This window comes from Stenella coeruleoalba (assembly GCF_951394435.1).
Source record: "Stenella coeruleoalba genome assembly, contig: scaffold_217, whole genome shotgun sequence".
Taxonomy (NCBI): Eukaryota; Metazoa; Chordata; class Mammalia; order Artiodactyla; family Delphinidae; genus Stenella; species Stenella coeruleoalba.
Window position 1 is genome coordinate 383885 of NW_027646287.1, and position 26911 is coordinate 410795.

At 44.0% G+C, this 26911-nt stretch overlaps 1 long non-coding RNA gene across 4 annotated transcripts in view; it reads left to right on the plus strand.

Annotated features, from left to right (window-relative positions):
- Positions 1–26911, plus strand: part of LOC307181204 — a 459350-nt gene that overhangs the window by 347869 nt on the left and 84570 nt on the right. The window contains exon 5 of one of the 4 annotated variants that reach the window (XR_013826105.1): positions 19772–19835. The exons of the other annotated variants lie outside the window; for them this stretch is intronic. This is a non-coding gene — a long non-coding RNA (uncharacterized lncRNA). Of the gene's footprint in view, positions 1–19771; positions 19836–26911 lie in introns of those variants that run through there. 4 annotated transcript variants of the gene reach the window in all.

The following is a 26911-nucleotide window of genomic DNA, read 5'->3' on the forward strand; positions in this document are numbered from 1 at the left end:
CCGCAACACCGCAGGATGGCTTCAGGCCCTAATCTGGTTCCGGCCCGGCACGCTGAGCCTTTGGTTAATTCCTCTTCCTGGTGGGAAATGAGAGTTAAATTTGCCCGTCCAGACACCTCCAGCTAGCCTCTCATTGGTTCTCGCTATTCCTGTTCATCTTCCGCAGAAATTGCAAACTGGGCCAAACAGGAGGTTAAAGGGACTGACTCTCCAAGTGGGGAGAGTGTTAGTAAAGCATCTGGAATGTTGCACCCGAGTACCAGGGGAGGAAAACTGAGACATATTTGAACACGTCTCCCGATCACATGGTTGATCATACTCTAGGTTCCATATGCATATTTTAGCTGAAGGAAGAATACCTTAAACCTGGGTAGTTGAAACCCGTGGAATGGGTACCATGCAATATGACTTCAAAGGGTCTTCATTTGCTCACCGAACCTCTCCAATCCTATCACTGCTGCGTTTATGCCCCTGTACACATGCTTGATTCTCTTTCGGAGACATAGCAATCCATAGGTTTTAAGATACTTACAAGTCAGGTACATTCTTAGGCGTTTAATATGCGGTGTTGAGTCCATTTCGTTGAGCAAGGAGTAGCTCTTGTCTATTCCATATTTGACTTAAGGAACTTTATCTGTGCTCATTTCAATCTCTGGTTTTATGCAGCACCCCAACTCACCTTTACCCTTAAGCAAGCATAAGTTGGTTTTCTAAATTTGAGACCCTGTTCTGTTCTGTAATTCAGTTCCTGTGTAGCCAAGTTTCCATTCCGTGTATTACTGATATCTTATGATGTTTCTTTTTCTGTGTGACTTATTTCAGTTAGAATCATCATACCTGAATCCACTCATTGTGATGCTAAGGGCCTGATGACATAGATTTCATTGCTGAGTGATATTGCTTTGTAAGTAAATACCACAACTTCTTTATCCATTTTTCACTTTCTGCGATGTTGAACTTGTACTGTAAACGAGGTTCTTGTAAACAGAGGCGTCCCAAACTTTGGGGTGGCTGTGTCTTTTTGATTTTAATTTCCCTAAGCTATAGGACCATAAGTGGCAGTGCCCTAGGCTCTGTTGCTTTGTTTTTTAGATGTTTCAGGAAACACCATACACTTCTCCCGAGTGTCTGTTGGCAATTTACATCCCGCCCATCAGCATAACAAGGCTCCCAGTTCTCCATGGCCTGTCCTGCCTTTCTGGATTTTACACTTTTTTCAGATGGCCCTTTTGACCGGGGGGAAGTGAGACTTCATTGTAGTGCAGATTTCCTTTGCAAGCTTGCTTGGTTGGCCAAAAAGGGCGTATGCGTTTTTTCCTGAATATATTCAGGAAAAAACGCATACACCCTTTTTGGCCAAGTGCATCATTGTGGACGTTCTGCCTCTTTTCCTATGCTTTCAATGCAATTCCAGTCTACCTCCTGAAATCGGTTTCCTGCAATTCTGCCCCGCTTTCAAGTCCTCTTGGCAGCCTTACTTCAGTCTATTTTTGGACGATAGCTGTCATTTATAACTCTGCAGGTTTGTGAATTACAGTGCCCCTGAGCTCCTTTCTTCAACTCGCTTTCTTGTGACCTGGCCGCAACACCGCAGGATGGCTTCAGGCCCTAATCTGGTTCCGGCCCGGCACGCTGAGCCTTTGGTTAATTCCTCTTCCTGGTGGGAAATGAGAGTTAAATTTGCCCGTCCAGACACCTCCAGCTAGCCTCTCATTGGTTCTCGCTATTCCTGTTCATCTTCCGCAGAAATTGCAAACTGGGCCAAACAGGAGGTTAAAGGCGCTGACTCTCCAAGTGGGGAGAGTGTTAGTAAAGCATCTGGAATGTTGCACCCGAGTACCAGGGGAGGAAAACTGAGACATATTTGAACACGTCTCCCGTTCACATGGTTGATCATACTTGGGTTACACATGCATGTTTTAGCTGAAGGAAGAATACCTTAAACCTGGAGAGTTGAGACCCGTGTAATGGGTACCATGCAATATGACTTCAAAGGGTCTTCATTTGCTCACCGAACCTCTCCAATCCTATCACTGCTGCGTTTATGCCCCTGTACACATGCTTGATTCTCTTTCGGAGACATAGCAATCCATAGGTTTTACGATACTTACTAGTCAGGTACATTCTTAGGCGTTTAATATGCGGTGTTGAGTCCATTTCGTTGAGCAAGGAGTAGCTCTTGTCTATTCCATATTTGACTTAAGGAACTTTATCGGTGCTCATTTCAATCTCTGGTTTTATGCAGCACCCCAACTCACCTTTACCCTTAAGCAAGCATAAGTTGGTTTTCTAAATTTGAGACCCTGTTCTGTTCTGTAATTCAGTTCCTGTGTAGCCAAGTTTACATTCCGTGTATTACTGATATCTTATGATGTTTCTTTTTCTGTGTGACTTATTTCAGTTAGAATCATCATACCTGAATCCACTCATTGTGATGCTAAGGGCCTGATGACATAGATTTCATTGCTGAGTGATATTGCTTTGTAAGTAAATACCACAACTTCTTTATCCATTTTTCACTTTCTGCAATGTTGAACTTGTACTGTAAACGAGGTTCTTGTAAACAGAGGCGTCCCAAACTTTGGGGTGGCTGTGTCTTTTTGATTTTAATTTCCCTAAGCTATAGGACCATAAGTGGCAGTGCCCTAGGCTCTGTTGCTTTGTTTTTTAGATGTTTCAGGAAACACCATACACTTCTCCCGAGTGTCTGTTGGCAATTTACATCCCGCCCATCAGCATAACAAGGCTCCCAGTTCTCCATGGCCTGTCCTGCCTTTCTGGATTTTACACTTTTTTCAGATGGCCCTTTTGACCGGGGGGAAGTGAGACTTCATTGTAGTGCAGATTTCCTTTGCAAGCTTGCTTGGTTGGCCAAAAAGGGCGTATGCGTTTTTTCCTGAATATATTCAGGAAAAAACGCATACACCCTTTTTGGCCAAGTGCATCATTGTGGACGTTCTGCCTCTTTTCCTATGCTTTCAATGCAATTCCAGTCTACCTCCTGAAATCGGTTTCCTGCAATTCTGCCCCGCTTTCAAGTCCTCTTGGCAGCCTTACTTCAGTCTATTTTTGGACGATAGCTGTCATTTATAACTCTGCAGGTTTGTGAATTACAGTGCCCCTGAGCTCCTTTCTTCAACTCGCTTTCTTGTGACCTGGCCGCAACACCGCAGGATGGCTTCAGGCCCTAATCTGGTTCCGGCCCGGCACGCTGAGCCTTTGGTTAATTCCTCTTCCTGGTGGGAAATGAGAGTTAAATTTGCCCGTCCAGACACCTCCAGCTAGCCTCTCATTGGTTCTCGCTATTCCTGTTCATCTTCCGCAGAAATTGCAAACTGGGCCAAACAGGAGGTTAAAGGCACTGACTCTCCAAGTGGGGAGAGTGTTAGTAAAGCGTCTGGAATGTTGCACCCGAGTACCAGGGGAGGAAAACTGAGACATATTTGAACACGTCTCCTGTTCACATGGTTGATCATACTTGGGTTCCACATGCATGTTTTAGCTGAAGGAAGAATACCTTAAACCTGGAGAGTTGAGACCCGTGTAATGGGTACCATGCAATATGACTTCAAAGGGTCTTCATTTGCTCACCGAACCTCTCCAATCCTATCACTGCTGCGTTTATGCCCCTGTACACATGCTTGATTCTCTTTCAGAGACATAGCAATCCATAGGTTTTAAGATACTTACTAGTCAGGTACATTCTTAGGCGTTTAATATGCGGTGTTGAGTCCATTTCGTTGAGCAAGGAGTAGCTCTTGTCTATTCCATATTTGACTTAAGGAAATTTATCTGTGCTCATTTCAATCTCTGGTTTTATGCAGCACCCCAACTCACCTTTACCCTTAAGCAAGCATAAGTTGGTTTTCTAAATTTGAGACCCTGTTCTGTTCTGTAATTCAGTTCCTGTGTAGCCAAGTTTACATTCCGTGTATTACTGATATCTTATGATGTTTCTTTTTCTGTGTGACTTATTTCAGTTAGAATCATCATACCTGAATCCACTCATTGTGCTGCTAAGGACCTGATGACATAGATTTCATTGCTGAGTGATATTGCTTTGTAAGTAAATACCACAACTTCTTTATCCATTTTTCACTTTCTGCGATGTTGAACTTGTACTGTAAACGAGGTTCTTGTAAACAGAGGCGTCCCAAACTTTGGGGTGGCTGTGTCTTTTTGATTTTAATTTCCCTAAGCTATAAGACCATAAGTGGAAGTGCCCTAGGCTCTGTTGCTTTGTTTTTTAGATGTTTCAGGAAACACCATACACTTCTCCCGAGTGTCTGTTGGCAATTTACATCCCGCCCATCAGCATAACAAGGCTCCCAGTTCTCCATGGCCTGTCCTGCCTTTCTGGATTTTACACTTTTTTCAGATGGCCCTTTTGACCGGGGGGAAATGAGACTTCATTGTAGTGCAGATTTCCTTTGCAAGCTTGCTTGGTTGGCCAAAAAGGGCGTATGCGTTTTTTCCTGAATATATTCAGGAAAAAACGCATACGCCCTTTTTGGCCAAGTGCATCATTGTGGACGTTCTGCCTCTTTTCCTATGCTTTCAATGCAATTCCAGTCTACCTCCTGAAATCGGTTTCCTGCAATTCTGCCCCGCTTTCAAGTCCTCTTGGCAGCCTTACTTCAGTCTATTTTTGGACGATAGCTGTCATTTATAACTCTGCAGGTTTGTGAATTACAGTGCCCCTGAGCTCCTTTCTTCAACTCGCTTTCTTGTGACCTGGCCGCAACACCGCAGGATGGCTTCAGGCCCTAATCTGGTTCCGGCCCGGCACGCTGAGCCTTTGGTTAATTCCTCTTCCTGGTGGGAAATGAGAGTTAAATTTGCCCGTCCAGACACCTCCAGCTAGCCTCTCATTGGTTCTCGCTATTCCTGTTCATCTTCCGCAGAAATTGCAAACTGGGCCAAACAGGAGGTTAAAGGGACTGACTCTCCAAGTGGGGAGAGTGTTAGTAAAGCGTCTGGAATGTTGCACCCGAGTACCAGGGGAGGAAAACTGAGACATATTTGAACACGTCTCCCGTTCACATGGTTGATCATACTTGGGTTCCACATGCATGTTTTAGCTGAAGGAAGAATACCTTAAACCTGGAGAGTTAAGACCCGTGTAATGGGTACCATGCAATATGACTTCAAAGGGTCTTCATTTGCTCACCGAACCTCTCCAATCCTATCACTGCTGCGTTTATGCCCCTGTACACATGCTTGATTCTCTTTCGGAGACATAGCAATCCATAGGTTTTAAGATACTTACTAGTCAGGTACATTCTTAGGCGTTTAATATGCGGTGTTGAGTCCATTTCGTTGAGCAAGGAGTAGCTCTTGTCTATTCCATATTTGACTTAAGGAACTTTATCTGTGCTCATTTCAATCTCTGGTTTTATGCAGCACCCCAACTCACCTTTACCCTTAAGCAAGCATAAGTTGGTTTTCTAAATTTGAGACCCTGTTCTGTTCTGTAATTCAGTTCCTGTGTAGCCAAGTTTACATTCTGTGTATTACTGATATCTTATGATGTTTCTTTTTCTGTGTGACTTATTTCAGTTAGAATCATCATACCTGAATCCACTCATTGTGATGCTAAGGGCCTGATGACATAGATTTCATTGCTGAGTGATATTGCTTTGTAAGTAAATACCACAACTTCTTTATCCATTTTTCACTTTCTGCGATGTTGAACTTGTACTGTAAACGAGGTTCTTGTAGACAGAGGCGTCCCAAACTTTGGGGTGGCTGTGTCTTTTTGATTTTAATTTCCCTAAGCTATAGGACCATAAGTGGCAGTGCCCTAGGCTCTGTTGCTTTGTTTTTTAGATGTTTCAGGAAACACCATACACTTTTCCCGAGTGTGTGTTGGCAATTTACATCCCGCCCATCAGCATAACAAGGCTCCCAGTTCTCCATGGCCTGTCCTGCCTTTCTGGATTTTACACTTTTTTCAGATGGCCCTTTTGACCTGGGGGAAGTGAGACTTCATTGTAGTGCAGATTTCCTTTGCAAGCTTGCTTGGTTGGCCAAAAAGGGCGTATGCGTTTTTTCCTGAATATATTCAGGAAAAAACGCATACGCCCTTCTTGGCCAAGTGCATCATTGTGGACGTTCTGCCTCTTTTCCTATGCTTTCAATGCAATTCCAGTCTACCTCCTGAAATCGGTTTCCTGCAATTCTGCCCCGCTTTCAAGTCCTCTTGGCAGCCTTACTTCAGTCTATTTTTGGACGATAGCTGTCATTTATAACTCTGCAGGTTTGTGAATTACAGTGCCCCTGAGCTCCTTTCTTCAACTCGCTTTCTTGTGACCTGGCCGCAACACCGCAGGATGGCTTCAGGCCCTAATCTGGTTCCGGCACGGCACACTGAGCCTTTGGTTATTTCCTCTTCCTGGTGGGAAATGAGAGTTAAATTTGCCCGTCCAGACACCTCCAGCTAGTCTCTCATTGGTTCTCGCTATTCCTGTTCATCTTCCGCAGAAATTGCAAACTGGGCCAAACAGGAGGTTAAAGGCGCTGACTCTCCAAGTGGGGAGAGTGTTCGTAAAGCGTCTGGAATGTTGCACCCGAGTACCAGGGGAGGAAAACTGAGACATATTTGAATACGTCTCCCGTTCACATGGTTGATCATACTTGGGTTCCACATGCATGTTTTAGCTGAAGGAAGAATACCTTAAACCTGGAGAGTTAAGACCCGTGTAATGGGTACCATGCAATATGACTTCAAAGGGTCTTCATTTGCTCACCGAACCTCTCCAATCCTATCACTGCTGCGTTTATGCCCCTGTACACATGCTTGATTCTCTTTCGGAGACATAGCAATCCATAGGTTTTAAGATACTTACTAGTCAGGTACATTCTTAGGCGTTTAATATGCGGTGTTGAGTCCATTTCGTTGAGCAAGGAGTAGCTCTTGTCTATTCCATATTTGACTTAAGGAACTTTATCTGTGCTCATTTCAATCTCTGGTTTTATGCAGCACCCCATCTCACCTTTACCCTTAAGCAAGCATAAGTTGGTTTTATAATTTGAGACCCTGTTCTGTTCTGTAATTCAGTTCCTGTGTAGCCAAGTTTACATTCCGTGTATTACTGATATCTTATGATGTTTCTTTTTCTGTGTGACTTACTTCAGTTAGAATCATCATACCTGAATCCACTCATTGTGCTGCTAAGGGCCTGATGACACAGATTTCATTGCTGAGTGATATTGCTTTGTAAGTAAATACCACAACTTCTTTATCCATTTTTCACTTTCTGCGATGTTGAACTTGTACTGTAAACGAGGTTCTTGTAAACAGAGCCGTTCCAAACTTTGGGGTGGCTGTGTCTTTTTGATTTTAATTTCCCTAAGCTATAGGACCATAAGTGGAAGTGCCCTAGGCTCTGTTGCTTTGTTTTTTAGATGTTTCAGGAAACACCATACACTTCTCCCAAGTGTCTGTTGGCAATTTACATCCCGCCCATCAGCATAACAAGGCTCCCAGTTCTCAATGGCCTGTTGCCTTTCTGGATTTTACACTTTTTTCAGATGGCCCTTTTGGCTGGGGGGAAGTGAGACTTCATTGTAGTGCAGATTTCCTTTGCAAGCTTGCTTGGTTGGCCAAAAAGGGCGTATGCGTTTTTTCCTGAATATATTCAGGAAAAAACGCATACGCCCTTTTTGGCCAAGTGCATCATTGTGGACGTTCTGCCTCTTTTCCTATGCTTTCAATGCAATTCCTGTCTACCTCCTGAAATCGGTTTCCTGCAATTCTGCCCCGCTTTCAAGTCCTCTTGGCAGCCTTACTTCAGTCTATTTTTGGACGATAGCTGTCATTTATAACTCTGCAGGTTTGTGAATTACAGTGCCCCTGAGCTCCTTTCTTCAACTCGCTTTCTTTTGAGCTGGCCGCAACACCGCAGGATGGCTTCAGGCCCTAATCTGGTTCCGGTACGGCACGCTGAGCCTTTGGTTATTTCCTCTTCCTGGTGGGAAATGAGAGTTAAATTTGCCCGTCCAGACACCTCCAGCTAGCCTCTCATTGGTTCTCGCTATTCCCGTTCATCTTCCGCAGAAATTGCAAACTGGGCCAAACAGGAGGTTAAAGGCGCTGACTCTCCAAGTGGGGAGAGTGTTAGTAAAGCGTCTGGAATGTTGCACCCGAGTACCAGGGGAGGAAAACTGAGACATATTTGAACACGTCTCCCGTTCACATGGTTGATCATACTTGGGTTCCACATGCATGTTTTAGCTGAAGGAAGAATACCTTAAACCTGGAGAGTTGAGACCCGTGTAATGGGTACCATGCAATATGACTTCAAAGGGTCTTCATTTGCTCACCGAACCTCTCCAATCCTATCACTGCTGCGTTTATGCCCCTGTACACATGCTTGATTCTCTTTTGGAGACATAGCAATCCATAGGTTTTACGATACTTACTAGTCAGGTACATTCTTAGGCGTTTAATATGCGGTGTTGAGTCCATTTCGTTGAGCAAGGAGTAGCTCTTGTCTATTCCATATTTGACTTAAGGAACTTTATCTCTGCTCATTTCAATCTCTGGTTTTATGCAGCACCCCAACTCACCTTTACCCTTAAGCAAGCATAAGTTGGTTTTCTAAATTTGAGACCCTGTTCTGTTCTGTAATTCAGTTCCTGTGTAGCCAAGTTTACATTCCGTGTATTACTGATATCTTATGATGTTTCTTTTTCTGTGTGACTTAGTTCAGTTAGAATCATCATACCTGAATCCACTCATTGTGCTGCTAAGGGCCTGATGACACAGATTTCATTGCTGAGTGATATTGCTTTGTAAGTAAATACCACAACTTCTTTATCCATTTTTCACTTTCTGCGATGTTGAACTTGTACTGTAAACGAGGTTCTTGTAAACAGAGCCGTTCCAAACTTTCGGGTGGCTGTGTCTTTTTGATTTTAATTTCCCTAAGCTATAGGACCATAAGTGGAAGTGCTCTAGGTTCTGTTGCTTTGTTTTTTAGATGTTTCAGGAAACACCATACACTTCTCCCGAGTGGTTGTTGGCAATTTACATCCCGCCCATCAGCATAACAAGGCTCCCAGTTCTCCATGGCCTGTCCTGCCTTTTTGGATTTTACACTTTTTTCAGATGGCCCTTTTGACCGGGGGGAAGTGAGACTTCATTGTAGTGCAGATTTCCTTTGCAAGCTTGCTTGGTTGGCCAAAAAGGGCGTATGCGTTTTTTCCTGAATATATTCAGGAAAAAACGCATACGCCCTTTTTGGCCAAGTGCATCATTGTGGACGTTCTGCCTCTTTTCCTATGCTTTCAATGCAATTCCAGTCTACCTCCTGAAATCGGTTTCCTGCAATTCTGCCCCGCTTTCAAGTCCTCTTGGCAGCCTTACTTCAGTCTATTTTTGGACGATAGCTGTCATTTATAACTCTGCAGGTTTGTGAATTACAGTGCCCCTGAGCTCCTTTCTTCAACTCGCTTTCTTTTGAGCTGGCCGCAACACCGCAGGATGGCTTCAGGCCCTAATCTGGTTCCAGCACGGCACGCTGAGCCTTTGGTTAATTCCTCTTCCTGGTGGGAAATGAGAGTTAAATTTGCCCGTCCAGACACCTCCAGCTAGTCTCTCATTGGTTCTCGCTATTCCTGTTCATCTTCCGCAGAAATTGCAAACTGGGCCAAACAGGAGGTTAAAGGGACTGACTCTCCAAGTCGGGAGAGTGTTAGTAAAGCGTCTGGAATGTTGCACCCGAGTACCAGGGTACGAAAACTGAGACATATTTGAACACGTCTCCCGATCACATGGTTGATCATACTCTAGGTTCCACATGCATGTTTTAGCTGAAGGAAGAATACCTTAAACCTGGGTAGTTGAAACCCGTGGAATGGGTACCATGCAATATGATTTCAAAGGGTCTTCATTTGCTCACCGAACCTCTCCAATCCTATCACTGCTGCGTTTATGCCCCTGTACACATGCTTGATTCTCTTTCGGAGACATAGCAATCCATAGGTTTTAAGATACTTACTAGTCAGGTACATTCTTAGGCGTTTAATATGGGGTGTTGAGTCCATTTCGTTGAGCAAGGAGTAGCTCTTGTCTATTCCATATTTGGCTTAAGGAACTTTATCTGTGCTCATTTCAATCTCTGGTTTTATGCAGCACCCCAACTCACCTTTACCCTTAAGCAAGAATAAGTTGGTTTTCTAAATTTGAGACCCTGTTCTGTTCTGTAATTCAGTTCCTGTGTAGCCAAGTTTACATTCCGTGTATTACTGATATCTTATGATGTTTCTTTTTCTGTGTGACTTATTTCAGTTAGAATCATCATACCTGAATCCACTCATTGTGCTGCTAAGGGCCTGATAACACAGATTTCATTGCTGAGTGATATTGCTTTGTAAGTAAATACCACAACTTCTTTATCCATTTTTCATTTTCTGCGATGTTGAACTTGTACTGTAAACGAGGTTCTTGTAAACAGAGGCGTCCCAAACTTTGGGGTGGCTGTGTCTTTTTGATTTTAATTTCCCTAAGCTATAGGACCATAAGTGGAAGTGCCCTAGGTTCTGTTGCTTTGTTTTTTAGATGTTTCAGGAAACACCATACACTTCTCCCGAGTGTCTGTTGGCAATTTACATCCCGCCCATCAGCATAACAAGGCTCCCAGTTCTCCATGGCCTGTCCTGCCTTTCTGGATTTTACACTTTTTTCAGATGGCCCTTTTGACCGGGGGGAAGTGAGACTTCATTGTAGTGCAGATTTCCTTTGCAAGCTTGCTTGGTTGGCCAAAAAGGGCGTATGCGTTTTTTCCTGCATATATTCAGGAAAAAACGCATACGCCCTTCTTGGCCAAGTGCATCATTGTGGACGTTCTGCCTCTTTTCCTATGCTTTCAATGCAATTCCAGTCTACCTCCTGAAATCGGTTTCCTGCAATTCTGCCCCGCTTTCAAGTCCTCTTGGCAGCCTTACTTCAGTCTATTTTTGGACGATAGCTGTCATTTATAACTCTGCAGGTTTGTGAATTACAGTGCCCCTGAGCTCCTTTCTTCAACTCGTTTTCTTGTGACCTGGCCACAACACCGCAGGATGGCTTCAGGCCCTAATCTGGTTCCGGCACGGCACGCTGAGCCTTTGGTTAATTCCTCTTCCTGGTGGGAAATGAGAGTTAAATTTGCCCGTCCAGACACCTCCAGCTAGTCTCTCATTGGTTCTCGCTATTCCTGTTCATCTTCCGCAGAAATTGCAAACTGGGCCAAACAGGAGGTTAAAGGCGCTGACTCTCCAAGTGGGGAGAGTGTTAGTAAAGCGTCTGGAATGTTGCACCCGAGTACCAGGGGAGGAAAACTGAGACATATTTGAACACGTCTCCCGTTCACATGGTTGATCATACTTGGGTTCCACATGCATGTTTTAGCTGAAGGAAGAATACCTTAAACCTGGACAGTTGAGACCCGTGTAATGGGTACCATGTAATATGACTTCAAAGGGTCTTCATTTGCTCACCGAACCTCTCCAATCCTATCACTGCTGCGTTTATGCCCCTGTACACATGCTTGATTCTCTTTCGGAGACATAGCAATCCATAGGTTTTAAGATACTTACTAGTCAGGTACATTCTTAGGCGTTTAATATGCGGTGTTGAGTCCATTTCGTTGAGCAAGGAGTAGCTCTTGTCTATTCCATATTTGACTTAAGGAATTTTATCTGTGCTCATTTCAATCTCTGGTTTTATGCAGCACCCCAATTCACCTTTCCCCTTAAGCAAGCATAAGTTGGTTTTCTAAATTTGAGACCCTGTTCTGTTCTGTAATTCAGTTCCTGTGTAGCCAAGTTTACATTCCGTGTATTACTGATATCTTATGATGTTTCTTTTTCTGTGTGACTTACTTCAGTTAGAATCATCATACCTGAATCCACTCATTGTGCTGCTAAGGGCCTGATGACACAGATTTCATTGCTGAGTGATATTGCTTTGTAAGTAAATACCACAACTTCTTTATCCATTTTTCACTTTCTGCGATGTTGAACTTGTACGGTAAACGAGGTTCTTGTAAACAGAGGCGTCCCAAACTTTGGGGTGGCTGTGTCTTTTTGATTTTAATTTCCCTAAGCTATAGGACCATAAGTGGCAGTGCCCTAGGCTCTGTTGCTTTGTTTTTTAGATGTTTCAGGAAACACCATACACTTCTCCCGAGTGTCTGTTGGCAATTTACATCCCGCCCATCAGCATAACAAGGCTCCCAGTTCTCAATGGCCTGTCCTGCCTTTCTGGATTTTACACTTTTTTCAGATGGCCCTTTTGACCGGGGGGAAGTGAGACTTCATTGTAGTGCAGATTTCCTTTGCAAGCTTGCTTGGTTGGCCAAAAAGGGCGTATGCGTTTTTTCCTGAATATATTCAGGGAAAAACGCATACGCCCTTTTTGGCCAAGTGCATCATTGTGGACGTTCTGCCTCTTTTCCTATGCTTTCAATGCAATTGCAGTCTACCTCCTGAAATCGGTTTCCTGTAATTCTGCCCCGCTTTCAAGTCCTCTTGGCAGCCTTACTTCAGTCTATTTTTGGACGATAGCTGTCATTTATAACTCTGCAGGTTTGTGAATTACAGTGCTCCTGAGCTCCTTTCTTCAACTCGCTTTCTTGTGACCTGGCCACAACACCGCAGGATGGCTTCAGGCCCTAATCTGGTTCCGGTCCGCCCTGCTGAGCCTTTGGTTAATTCCTCTTCCTGGTGGGAAATGAGAGTTAAATTTGCCCGTCCAGACACCTCCAGCTAGCCTCTCATTGGTTCTCGCTATTCCTGTTCATCTTCTGCAGAAATTGCAAACTGGGCCAAACAGGAGGTTAAAGAGACTGACTCTCCAAGTGGGGAGAGTGTTAGTAAAGCGTCTGGAATGTTACACCCGAGTACCAGGGGAGGAAAACTGAGACATATTTGAACACGTCTCCCGATCACATGGTTGATCATACTCTAGGTTCCACATGCATGTTTTAGCTGAAGGAAGAATACCTTAAACCTGGGTAGTTGAAACCCGTGGAATGGGTACCATGCAATATGATTTCAAAGGGTCTTCATTTGCTCACCGAACCTCTCCAATCCTATCACTGCTGCGTTTATGCCCCTGTACACATGCTTGATTCTCTTTCGGAGACATAGCAATCCATAGGTTTTAAGATACTTACTAGTCAGGTACATTCTTAGGCGTTTAATATGGGGTGTTGAGTCCATTTCGTTGAGCAAGGAGTAGCTCTTGTCTATTCCATATTTGGCTTAAGGAACTTTATCTGTGCTCATTTCAATCTCTGGTTTTATGCAGCACCCCAACTCACCTTTACCCTTAAGCAAGAATAAGTTGGTTTTCTAAATTTGAGACCCTGTTCTGTTCTGTAATTCAGTTCCTGTGTAGCCAAGTTTACATTCCGTGTATTACTGATATCTTATGATGTTTCTTTTTCTGTGTGACTTATTTCAGTTAGAATCATCATACCTGAATCCACTCATTGTGCTGCTAAGGGCCTGATAACACAGATTTCATTGCTGAGTGATATTGCTTTGTAAGTAAATACCACAACTTCTTTATCCATTTTTCATTTTCTGCGATGTTGAACTTGTACTGTAAACGAGGTTCTTGTAAACAGAGGCGTCCCAAACTTTGGGGTGGCTGTGTCTTTTTGATTTTAATTTCCCTAAGCTATAGGACCATAAGTGGAAGTGCCCTAGGTTCTGTTGCTTTGTTTTTTAGATGTTTCAGGAAACACCATACACTTCTCCCGAGTGTCTGTTGGCAATTTACATCCCGCCCATCAGCATAACAAGGCTCCCAGTTCTCCATGGCCTGTCCTGCCTTTCTGGATTTTACACTTTTTTCAGATGGCCCTTTTGACCGGGGGGAAGTGAGACTTCATTGTAGTGCAGATTTCCTTTGCAAGCTTGCTTGGTTGGCCAAAAAGGGCGTATGCGTTTTTTCCTGCATATATTCAGGAAAAAACGCATACGCCCTTCTTGGCCAAGTGCATCATTGTGGACGTTCTGCCTCTTTTCCTATGCTTTCAATGCAATTCCAGTCTACCTCCTGAAATCGGTTTCCTGCAATTCTGCCCCGCTTTCAAGTCCTCTTGGCAGCCTTACTTCAGTCTATTTTTGGACGATAGCTGTCATTTATAACTCTGCAGGTTTGTGAATTACAGTGCCCCTGAGCTCCTTTCTTCAACTCGCTTTCTTTTGAGCTGGCCGCAACACCGCAGGATGGCTTCAGGCCCTAATCTGGTTCCGGCACGGCACGCTGAGCCTTTGGTTAATTCCTCTTCCTGGTGGGAAGTGAGAGTTAAATTTGCCCGTCCAGACACCTCCAGCTAGCCTCTCATTGGTTCTCGCTATTCCTGTTCATCTTCCGCAGAAATTGCAAACTGGGCCAAACAGGAGGTTAAAGGGACTGACTCTCCAAGTCGGGAGAGTGTTAGTAAAGCGTCTGGAATGTTGCACCCGAGTACCAGGGTACGAAAACTGAGACATATTTGAACACGTCTCCCGATCACATGGTTGATCATACTCTAGGTTCCACATGCATGTTTTAGCTGAAGGAAGAATACCTTAAACCTGGGTAGTTGAAACCCGTGGAATGGGTACCATGCAATATGACTTCAAAGGGTCTTCATTTGCTCACCGAACCTCTCCAATCCTATCACTGCTGCGTTTATGCCCCTGTACACATGCTTGATTCTCTTTCGGAGACATAGCAATCCATAGGTTTTAAGATACTTACTAGTCAGGTACATTCTTAGGCGTTTAATATGGGGTGTTGAGTCCATTTCGTTGAGCAAGGAGTAGCTCTTGTCTATTCCATATTTGACTTAAGGAACTTTATCTGTGCTCATTTCAATCTCTGGTTTTATGCAGCACCCCAACTCACCTTTCCCCTTAAGCAAGCATAAGTTGTTTTTCTAAATTTGAGACCCTGTTCTGTTCTGTAATTCAGTTCCTGTGTAGCCAAGTTTACATTCCGTGTATTACTGATATCTTATGATGTTTCTTTTTCTGTGTGACTTACTTCAGTTAGAATCATCATACCTGAATCCACTCATTGTGCTGCTAAGGACCTGATGACATAGATTTCATTGCTGAGTGATATTGCTTTGTAAGTAAATAACACAACTTCTTTATCCATTTTTCACTTTCTGCGATGTTGAACTTGTACTGTAAACGAGGTTCTTGTAAACAGAGCCGTTCCAAACTTTGGGGTGGCTGTATCTTTTTGATTTTAATTTCCCTAAGCTATAGGACCATAAGTGGAAGTGCCCTAGGCTCTGTTGCTTTGTTTTTTAGATGTTTCAGGAAACACCATACACTTCTCCCGAGTGTCTGTTGGCAATTTACATCCCGCCCATCAGCATAACAAGGCTCCCAGTTCTCCATGGCTTGTCCTGCCTTTCTGGATTTTACACTTTTTTCAGATGGCCCTTTTGACCGGGGGGAAGTGAGACTTCATTGTAGTGCAGATTTCCTTTGCAAGCTTGCTTGGTTGGCCAAAAAGGGCGTATGCGTTTTTTCCTGAATATATTCAGGAAAAAACGCATACGCCCTTTTTGGCCAAGTGCATCATTGTGGACGTTCTGCCGCTTTTCCTATGCTTTCAATGCAATTCCAGTCTACCTCCTGAAATCGGTTTCCTGCAATTCTGCCCCGCTTTCAAGGCCTCTTGGCAGCCTTACTTCAGTCTATTTTTGGACGATAGCTGTCATTTATAACTCTGCAGGTTTGTGAATTACAGTGCCCCTGAGCTCCTTTCTTCAACTTGCTTTCTTGTGACCTGGCCGCAACACCGCAGGATGGCTTCAGGCCCTAATCTGGTTCCGGCCCGGCACGCTGAGCCTTTGGTTAATTCCTCTTCCTGGTGGGAAATGAGAGTTAAATTTGCCCGTCCAGACACCTCCAGCTAGTCTCTCATTGGTTCTCGCTATTCCTGTTCATCTTCCGCAGAAATTGCAAACTGGGCCAAACAGGAGGTTAAAGGCGCTGACTCTCCAAGTGGGGAGAGTGTTAGTAAAGCGTCTGGAATGTTGCACCCGAGTACCAGGGGAGGAAAACTGAGGCATATTTGAACACGTCTCCCGATCACATGGTTGATCATACTCTAGGTTCCACATGCATGTTTTAGCTGAAGGAAGAATACCTTAAAACTGGGTAGTAGAAACCCGTGGAATGGGTACCATGCAATATGACTTCAATGGGTCTTCATTTGCTCACCGAACCTCTCCAATCCTATCACTGCTGCGTTTATGCCCCTGTACACATGCTTGATTCTCTTTCGGAGACATAGCAATCCATAGGTTTTAAGATACTTACTAGTCAGGTACATTCTTAGGCGTTTAATATGGGGTTTTGAGTCCATTTCGTTGAGCAAGGAGTAGCTCTTGTCTATTCCATATTTGGCTTAAGGAACTTTATCTGTGCTCATTTCAATCTCTGGTTTTATGCAGCACCCCAACTCACCTTTCCCCTTAAGCAAGCATAAGTTGGTTTTCTAAATTTGAGACCCTGTTCTGTTCTGTAATTCAGTTCCTGTGTAGCCAAGTTTCCATTCCGTGTATTACTGATATCTTATGATGTTTCTTTTTCTGTGTGACTTATTTCAGTTAGAATCATCATACCTGAATCCACTCATTGTGCTGCTAAGGGCCTGATGACACAGATTTCATTCCTTGGTGATATTGCTTTGTAAGTAAATACCACAACTTCTTTATCTATTTTTCACTTTCTGCGATGTTGAACTTGTACGGTAAACGAGGTTCTTGTAAACGGAGGCGTCCCAAACTTTGGGGTGGCTGTGTCTTTTTTATTTTAATTTCCCTAAGCTATAGGACCATAAGTGGAAGTGCCCTAGGCTCTGTTGCTTTGTTTTTTAGATGTTTCAGGAAACACCATACACTTCTCCTGAGTGTCTGTTGGCAATTTACATCCCGCCCATCAGCATAACAAGGCTCCCAGTTCTCCATGGCCTGTCCTGCCTTTCTGGATTTTACACTTTTTTCAGATGGCCCTTTTGACCGGGGAGAAGTGAGACTTCATTGTAGTGCAGATTTCCTTTGCAAGTTTGCTTGGTTGGCCAAAGAGGGCGTATGCGTTTTTTCCTGAATATATTCAGGAAAAAACGCATATGCCCTTTTTGGCCAAGTGCATCATTGTGGACGTTCTGCCTCTTTTCCTATGCTTTCAATGCAATTCCAGTCTACCTCCTGAAATCGGTTTCCTGCAATTCTGCCCCGCTTTCAAGTCCTCTTGGCAGCCTTACTTCAGTCTATTTTTGGACGATAGCTGTCATTTATAACTCTGCAGGTTTGTGAATTACAGTGCCCCTGAGCTCCTTTCTTCAACTCGCTTTCTTGTGACCTGGCCGCAACACCGCAGGATGTCTTCAGGCCCTAATCTGGTTCTGGCATGGCACGCTGAGCCTTTGGTTAATTCCTCTTCCTGTTGGGAAATGAGAGTTAAATTTGCCCATCCAGAAACATCCAGCTAGTCTCTCATTGATTCTCGCTATTCCTGTTCATCTTCCACAGAAATTGCAAACTGGGCCAAACAGGAGGTTAAAGGGACTGACTCTCCAAGTGGGGAGAGTGTTAGTAAAGCGTCTGGAATGTTGCACCCGAGTACCAGGGTACGAAAACTGAGACATATTTGAATCACGTCTCCCGATAACATGGTTGATCATACTCTAGGTTCCACATGCATGTTTTAGCTGAAGGAAGAATACCTTAAACCTGGGTAGTTGAAACCCGTGGAATGGGTACCATGCAATATGACTTCAAATGGTCTTCATTTGCTCACCGAACCTCTCCAATCCTATCACTGCTGCGTTTATGCCCCTGTACACATGCTTGATTCTCTTTCGGAGACATAGCAATCCATAGGTTTTAAGATACTTACTAGTCAGGTACATTCTTAGGCGTTTAATATGCGGTGTTGAGTCCATTTCGTTGAGCAAGGAGTAGCTCTTGTCTATTCCATATTTGGCTTAAGGAACTTTATCTGTGCTCATTTCAATCTCTGGTTTTATGCAGCACCCCAACTCACCTTTCCCCTTAAGCAAGCATAAGTTGGTTTTCTAAATTTGAGACCTTGTTCTGTTCTGTAATTCAGTTCCTGTGTAGCCAAGTTTACATTCCGTGTATTACTGATATCTTATGATGTTTCTTTTTCTGTGTGACTTATTTCAGTTAGAATCATCATACCTGAATCCACTCATTGTGCTGCTAAGGGCCTGATGACACAGATTTCATTGCTGAGTGATATTGCTTTGTAAGTAAATACCACAACTTCTTTATCCATTTTTCACTTTCTGCGATGTTGAACTTGTACTGTAAACGAGGTTCTTGTAAACAGAGGCGTCCCAAACTTTGGGGTGGCTGTGTCTTTTTGATTTTAATTTCCCTAAGCTATAGGACCATAAGTGGCAGTGCCCTAGGCTCTGTTGCTTTGTTTTTTAGATGTTTCAGGAAACACCATACACTTCTCCCTAGTGGCTGTTGGCAATTTACATCCCGCCCATCAGCATAACAAGGCTCCCAGTTCTCCATGGCCTGTCCTGCCTTTCTGGATTTTACACTTTTTTCAGATGGCCCTTTTGACCGGGGGGAAGTGAGACTTCATTGTAGTGCAGATTTCCTTTGCAAGTTTGCTTGGTTGGCCAAAAAGGGCGTATGCGTTTTTTCCTGAATATATTCAGGAAAAAACGCATACGCCCTTTTTGGCCAAGTGCATCATTGTGGACGTTCTGCCTCTTTTCCTATGCTTTCAATGCAATTCCAGTCTACCTCCTGAAATCGGTTTCCTGCAATTCTGCCCCGCTTTCAAGTCCTCTTGGCAGCCTTACTTCAGTCTATTTTTGGACGATAGCTGTCATTTATAACTCTGCAGGTTTGTGAATTACAGTGCCCCTGAGCTCTTTCTTCAACTCGCTTTCTTTTGAGCTGGCCGCAACACCGCAGGATGGCGTCAGGCCCTAATCTGGTTCCGGTACGGCACGCTGAGCCTTTGGTTATTTCCACTTCCTGGTGGGAAATGAGAGTTAAATTTGCCCGTCCAGACACCTCCAGCTAGTCTCTCATTGGTTCTCGCTATTCCTGTTCATCTTCCGCAGAAATTGCAAACGGGGCCAAACAGGAGGTTAAAGGTGCTGACTCTCCAAGTGGGGAGAGTGTTAGTAAAGCGTCTGGAATGTTGCACCCGAGTACCAGGGGAGGAAAACTGAGACATATTTGAACACGTCTCCCGTTCACACGGTTGATCATACTCGGGTTCCACATGCATGTTTTAGCTGAAGGAAGAATACCTTAAACCTGGAGAGTTGAAACCCGTGTAATGGGTACCATGCAATATGACTTCAAAGGGTCTTCATTTGCTCACCGAACCTCTCCAATCCTATCACTGCTGCGTTTATGTCCCTGTACACATGCTTGATTCTCTTTTGGAGACATAGCAATCCATAGGTTTTAAGATACTTACTAGTCAGGTACATTCTTAGGCGTTTAATATGGGGTGTTGAGTCCATTTCGTTGAGCAAGGAGTAGCTCTTGTCTATTCCATATTTGGCTTAACGAACTTTATCTGTGCTCATTTCAATCTCTGGTTTTATGCAGCACCCCAACTCACCTTCCCCCTTAAGCAAGCATAAGTTGCTTTTCTAAATTTGAGACCCTGTTCTGTTTTGTAATTCAGTTCATGTGTAGCCAAGTCGACATTCTGTGTATTAATGATACCTTATGATGTTTCTTTTCTGTGTGACTTATTTCAGTTCGAATCATCATACCTGAATCCACTCATTATGTTGCTACAGGCCTGATTACATAGATTTCATTGCTGAGTGATATTGCATTGTACGTAAGTACCACAAGTTCTTTATCCATTTTTCACTTTCTGCGATATTGAACTTGTACCGTAAACGAGGTTCTTGTAAACAGAGGCGTCCCAAACTTTGGGGTGGCTGTGTCTTTTTGATTTTAATTTCCGTAAGCTATAGGACCATAAGTGGAAGTGCCCTAGGCTCTGTTGCTTTGTTTTTTAGATGTTTCAGGAAACACCATACACTTCTCCCGAGTGTCTGTTGGCAATTTACATCCCGCCCATCAGCATAACAAGGCTCCCAGTTCTCCATGGCCTGTCCTGCCTTTATGGATTTTACACTTTTTTCAGATGGCCCTTTTGACCAGGGGGAAGTGAGACTTCATTGTAGTGCAGATTTCCTTTGCAAGCTTGCTTGGTTGGCCAAAAAGGGCGTATGCATTTCTTCCTGAATATATTCAGGAAAAAACGCATACGCCCTTTTTGGCCAAGTGCATCATTGTCGAGTTTCTGACTCTCTTCATATGTTTTCAATGCAATTCCAGTCTACCTCCTGAAATCGGTTTCCTGAAATTCTGCCTTGCTTTCAATGCCTCTTCATAGCCTTACCTCAATATATTTTTTAAAAATAGTTGGCCTTTATAACTCTGCAGGTTTTTGAATTGCATTGGCCCTTAGCTCCATTTTTTAGCTCTTATTTTTGTGGTCTTGCCCCGTAACCACAGGATTCCTTGAAGCCCCATTTTTCTTCTGGGGCACCTTGCTGTGCCTTTGGTTAATTCTTCTTACTGATGTGATATTAGAGTGACATGTGCCCATTGAAACCGCTACAGCTAGTTTCTCACTGGTTCCCCCTATTCCCATTCATCCTCTGCACTAACTGCAGACTGTGCGATACCAGAACTTAAAGGCATTGACTCCATGTGGGGATGTTGTTAGTAAAGTGGCTGGAATGTCGATCCGGAGCCCCAGGAGGGGAAAAATGAGGTGCGTTTTAGAAACCTTTCCCGATCATATGGTATACCAGTCGCTGGGTTTCCCAAGCATGGTTTAGCTGTAGGAAGATTCCCTTCAACCTGGAGTGTTGGGACCCTTGGAATGAGTAGCATGAAGTATTGCATTAAACTTTCGGCAGTTGCTCACCAAAGCTCACCAATCCTGTCAGCCCCAAGTGTCCAGCCTTATGTCTTATCCAGCTGTGGGTTTATATGTGGTCAATCCAGGTTGCATCACAGCCCCTGAGCGAATTTTGTAAGAATTTTTCTCTCTTTCATTGTTTCAGCGTTTTGTTTTTAAAATTTATTTCTATAATGGGGTTTAGCTCCTTTTCACTGCTGTGTTTGTGCCGCTCTGCACACACTCGATTCCCTTATGGAGATATATCAATACATGGGTTTTAAGATTCTTATTCCTTAGATATATTTCTCTGCGGTGTATAGGGTGTGTTGAGGCCTGTTCATTGAGCAAGGTGTAGATCTTGTCTAATACCTATTTGGTTTATTGAACGGTATCTGTGTTAATTTCAAACTCTGGTTTTATGCATCACCCCACCTCTCCTTTCCCCTTAAGCTGACATAAGTGTGTTTTCTAAATGTGAGACACTGTTCTGTTCTGTAATTCATTTCTTGTGCAGCCATATTTACCCTCCCTCTATAAGTGATATCTTATGATATGTTTCTTTTTCTGTTTGACTTATTTCAAGTAGTATTATCGGACCTAAATCCACTCTTTATCCTTCTACTAGCCTTATTACATTGATTTCATGGTGAAGAGATATTCCATTGTACATAAGTACCACATCTTCTTTATCCATTGTTCTCTTTCCTGGGATATTTAAGGTGTACTGAAGTTGAGGTTCTTGTAAACAGAGTAGCCCTAAACTGTGGTGTGCTTGTGTCTTGTTGATTTTTAGACTTCCCTAGATATACTCCCATGATTGGAAGTGTCCTATGCTCTGTAGCTCTGTTTTTTAGATGATTTAGGAACCACCATACACTTCTCCAGAGTGGCTCTCGGCAGTTCACACACTGCCCATCAGCGTATAAAGGCTCCCTGTTCTCCATGGCCTGTCCTGCATTTCTGGTTTTCACAATTTTTTAGGATGGCCCTTTTGACCGGTGGGAAGTGAGACTTCTTTGTTGTGCACATTTGCATTGCTTGCTTGCTTCGTTGCCCATAAAGTGCGTATGCGTTTTTTCCTGGATATAATCAGGAAAAAACGCATACGCCCTTTTGGGCCAACTGCATCATTGTCGAAATTCTGCCGCTTTTCATGTGCGTTAAAGACGAGTCCAATCTATCTCTTGAAATCTGTTTCTTGCAATTCTGTCTTGCATTCAGATCCTCTTCTTTGCCTTACCTCAACATATTTTTGGACGTTAGTTTTCATTTATAACTCTGCAGGTTTGTGAATTGCAGTGACCCTGAGCTCCATTTTTTAAGTTGCTCTTTTGTGAGCTGGCCTCAAACCCGCAGGATTGCTTCAGGCCCTATTTTGGCTCCGGCGAGGCAGGCTGAGCCTTTCTTTAATTCTTATTCTTAATGGGAAATTAGAGTGATATGTGCCCGTCCAAACCCCTACAACTCTTCTCTCATTGGTTCCCCCTCTTCCCGTTCATCCTCCTCACAATTTGCAAAATGTGTGAAACAGAAGTTTAAATGTGCTGATTCTCCAAGTGGGGAGATTCTAAGTAGCGTGGCTGGAATGGTGAACAGGAGCACCAGGAGAGGATAAATGAGGTGCATTTTAGACACATCTCCCGATCACATGGTGTACAGTCCTCTGGGTTTTCCATGCATGTTTTAGCTGTAGGAAGATCCCTTGAACCTGCAGATTTGGGACCCATTGAATGGGTACCAGGTAGTATTACTTTAAAGGGTGTGCATTTCCTCACCCAACCTCACATTTCTCTTAGCGCAAACAGTTTCCAGCCTTATGTCTCATCCTGCTGTGGGTCTAGATGTGTTCAATCCATGTTGCATCACCGTCCCTGAGGAAAAGTTGTAAGAGGTTTTCTCTGTCTCTCTGTCGTTTATTTTTTTCAATTTATTACTATATTGGTTACAGCTGATTTTCAAAGCTCTGTTTCTTGCTGCTGTACATCCACTTGATTCGCGTACAGAGAGACATCAATAAATTCTTTTTCAGATTCTTACCAGTCGTATATATTCTTTTCCGGTGACTTGAGTGTGCTGAGTGCAGTTCTTTTAGCTACCGTGTAGGCCTTGTTGATTATCAGTTTGGTATTTGGAATGGTATCTTTGCTAATTTCAACCTCCTGGATGATGCCTCACCCCTCCCCACCTTTCCCGTTTAGCAGCCTTATGCGTGTTTTCTACATATTTGACTATGTTTTTGTTTTGTAATTTATTTCATGTGTAGCCATTTTGGATTCCACCTTTAAGTGATATCTTATGATATGTGTCTTTTTCTTTTTGAATTCTGTCACTTAGAATGATCATACGTAACTCCTCCGGAGTTGTTACAACTGGCCATATTTCATTGATTTCCAGGCTGAATAATATTCCACTCTACCTAAGTACCACATCTCTATCCATTTTTTCCCTCCAGAGACATTTAAGTTATATCCTAGTCGAGGATCTTTTAAACAGAGAGGGGGTAAACATTGGGGTGCCTGTGTCCTCTCGATTTTTGTTTTTCCCAAGATATATGCCCATGAGTGCAAGTGCCCTATGCTCTGTAGCTCATTTTTTAGATGCTTTAGTAAACACAATACACTTCTCCAGAATGGCCGTTGGCAATATACATTTCCACTATAAGTCTCACAGGGCTCCCTCTTCTCGTTGCCCTGTCCTGCATTTCTGTTGTTTACGCTTTATGAGGATGGCTCTTCTGACTGATGCGAAGTGATATCTTTTGTAGTATTGACTTCCAGTGCCCACCTGTTTGGTTGGCTAAAAAAGTGTATGCCCTTTTCTTGAATATATACAGAAAAGAACGCATACACCCTTTTTGGCCAACTGCAATGTTGGCAATGTTCAGCTCCTTTTCTTGTGCTTAATGGCGAGTCCTTTCTACCTCCTCAAATCCCTTTCCTGCCATTCTCCCTTGCTTACAAGTCCTTTTCTCTGACTTTCCTCAAGACATTTTTCAGTGATGGATATTTTCAACTCTGCAGTTTTGTGAATTTTACTGCCCCTGAGTTCCATTGTTCAACTCGTGTTTATGGGAACTGGCCACAAAGCAGCGGGATTTCCTCAAGCCCTATACTGTTTCCATGGGCAACCCTAGCCTTTGGTCAATTCGTCTTCCTGATTGGAAATTAGAGTGACATGTGCCTGTCTGAACACCTAGGACTTGTCTCTCATTGTTCCTCATCCTTCCGCTTCATCCTCTGGACAAATTCCAGACTGTACGCAACAGGATGTTGACAGTGCTGACATCTCCAAGTGGGGAGACTGTTAGTAAAGACGCTGGAGGGGTGAACCCGAGCACCAGGAGATGAGGAGATGAGATGCCTTTTCCAAACTCTTCCCGATCAGATGGTATACCATCCTCTGGGTGTGACAGACATGTTTTAGCAGTAGGAAGAGTCCCATTCATGTAAGGAGAACACCAGGGCTTTTTCAAAATCAGTGTCTCCCCGAAACCCAAACTGGGGAAGTTTTTAAGCTACAGCTACACATATGTTCATTAAGGGCCTTGGGAAGTAGGCAGAGTCCAAACTTTAGATGATTGAAGTCTTCAGGGTCAGAAGCACTCACCACCAGCTTCCCTTAGGCTACACTTTAACTGTCATTGATAGATGATGTCAATAAAAATATCTATTCTTTTTCAGATTATTTCCCCTTATAGGTTATTGCAAAATGTTGAGTGTAGTTCCCTGTGCTATACAGTAGTTCCTTGTTGATGATCTATTTTATACATAGCAGTGTGTATGTGTTCATTCCAAACTGTTAATTTATCCCTCCTCCCACCTTTCCCCTTTGGTAATAATAAATTATAAGATTTTATACTTCTCAGAAATGGGGGAGCTGAAAGAGAGGTATCATTTTCAATGGAAAAGCATTTAAAACAAGATTGAAGGTTTAACCAAGATTATTAGCTGTACATCCTTGGAAAGAAATCACTTCGTTTCTCTAATATTGACCTGACAAATAAGACAAACCTTTTCACTGAACTTGCTTATAAAAAGTGATGGAAATATCAAATGGAAGTGTTAAAAACATCTTATTTTACCCGAGCCTTATACACTGTTCTATGTTAACTACAGTTTGGCTCACACATCTGTTCATTGAGGTTACAATAGTCTCAATTTCTGTTACTGATCCTCCAGAGTGGACCCCAACAAGTGTCCCCCTGCCCAGTGTCATTGGGGCCAACAGATCGAGACTGAGTTTGGTTCACAAGCAAAGGAAACTTTATATTTTGATCAGAGAATGGAGAGGTGAGAGCATGCACTACCCCGTGGGCTGTGGGCTGGGCTGCTGTGTAGAGATCCTGTCAGAGTCAGTGGGAGGGAGGGAGGCGGCGGAGCTCTCGAGGGCCGGGTTGGCTGTAGCTCAGGCTCTATATCGTGGAGTCTGCACTGGGCCCCAGGAGCTGAGGTGTCGACCCAGCCATTCTGCACTAGGAAATCTGGTCTGAAGTGCCGGGTGTGGAACCTCTGCATGCGGGACCCTAGGAGCACGTGAAATTAGACAAAGCACAAAGGATAAAAAAGGTTAGACTTGACTTTATTGCCCAGATTCTATTTTTATCTCCCAGGGATTTTTAATGGGCTTTGCTGGGGACAAACCCCTCCTCTGCCTTTTGTCCCGTTCCTCATTCTTGGAGTGCTGAGGGTGCAGACCCTTCTTCTGTAACTGCTGAGTGCTGAGTTGGGAGCCCTCATACCCTGGGGCGAGGGTCAGAACTTCTCCCCAGCAGCCTCCCGGTGACGTTGATTGTCCCCAGGACCCCTGCCTCCCTGCTCGTCCACCTGAGCACCAGCATTGGAAGTGTTATAGATTCTAATGACCTTTAAGGGTCCAGGAAAGAGATGTGCAGAGACGCTGTGGGGGCCGGTTTCACCCCGCCCCACATTTGTTCGGCCACCTTAGGCTGACCGTCTCTGCCAGCCTAGATGCTCTGACCAGTAGTCTGCGCTTTCTTCAGTTAGGCCCCTGAATTAACGTACAAACAGCACCAGGTGTCAGAGCCCTGCCCGCTCAACTCCCAGACAGTCCAGGGTCAGTGGTGACCAAGGACCATGATGGCTACTGAGTCAACAGCCTTTTGAAGTAAACAGGAGTCCAGCCGGTCTTATTGGCCACCATCATCACGGTGTCTGTCGGCTTTTCTATGGTGACAGTGTGGTATACTGTTCCCCCGCCAAGATTATTAGCTCCCCTCTGGGTGCAGTAAGTCCTGCAAGCAGTAGTCTACTCTTTTGGGACACACTCTTGTTGTTTTATGAGAGAAACTCCAGGTCAAGTGATGTTCACACGAGTCGTCATGGTGCCCTGTTGCCCCCGGTTATCTCTCTGGATGTTGGAGTTGGAGGGCCTCCTCACTCGAGGTCGGTGTGCCCACGGAGCGAACCCTGCAACTTCAGGGCATGGTTGGTGGTTAGGATCACCACGTGGGGTCCTTTTCCCTTAGGAGGGAGGTGGCCTTTTGGGCTGCTGATTTCCAGGTTTTTAGATACCGCCAGTATCTTGGCCAGATGTGGCAGTGGGCCAAGCCCCTTAGTGACTGTAGTTTATCCTACCTGGATGGCATTCTTGCATTGTTCCATTTCAAGTGGTCCCAGTTTTTGCACTAATTCTCCAATGGCGATTCACCTTTCACCGGGAATGTAAAGGTCAAAGGGTTTAGCTAAATTAGGGAGTTCCAGGGCAAGGGTCTGAATTGACTGCTCTTTCCATTCTTGAAAGGCCACTTCTGGATTCTATTCAAAAGGATCATCATCTTTTCCTTTCAGTGTTTCATATAGAGGCCCAGCTAGTAGACTGTAGTTAGGGATCCAGAAGCAGCAAACCCTGGCCTCCCCAGGAACCCCTAAGCTGTCTTCTAGTTTTAGAAAGGGGTAAGGCTGAAAATGGTTTCTTCCCTTTCCTGGGATGGGCTTCTCTGACCTTCTGTGAGAAT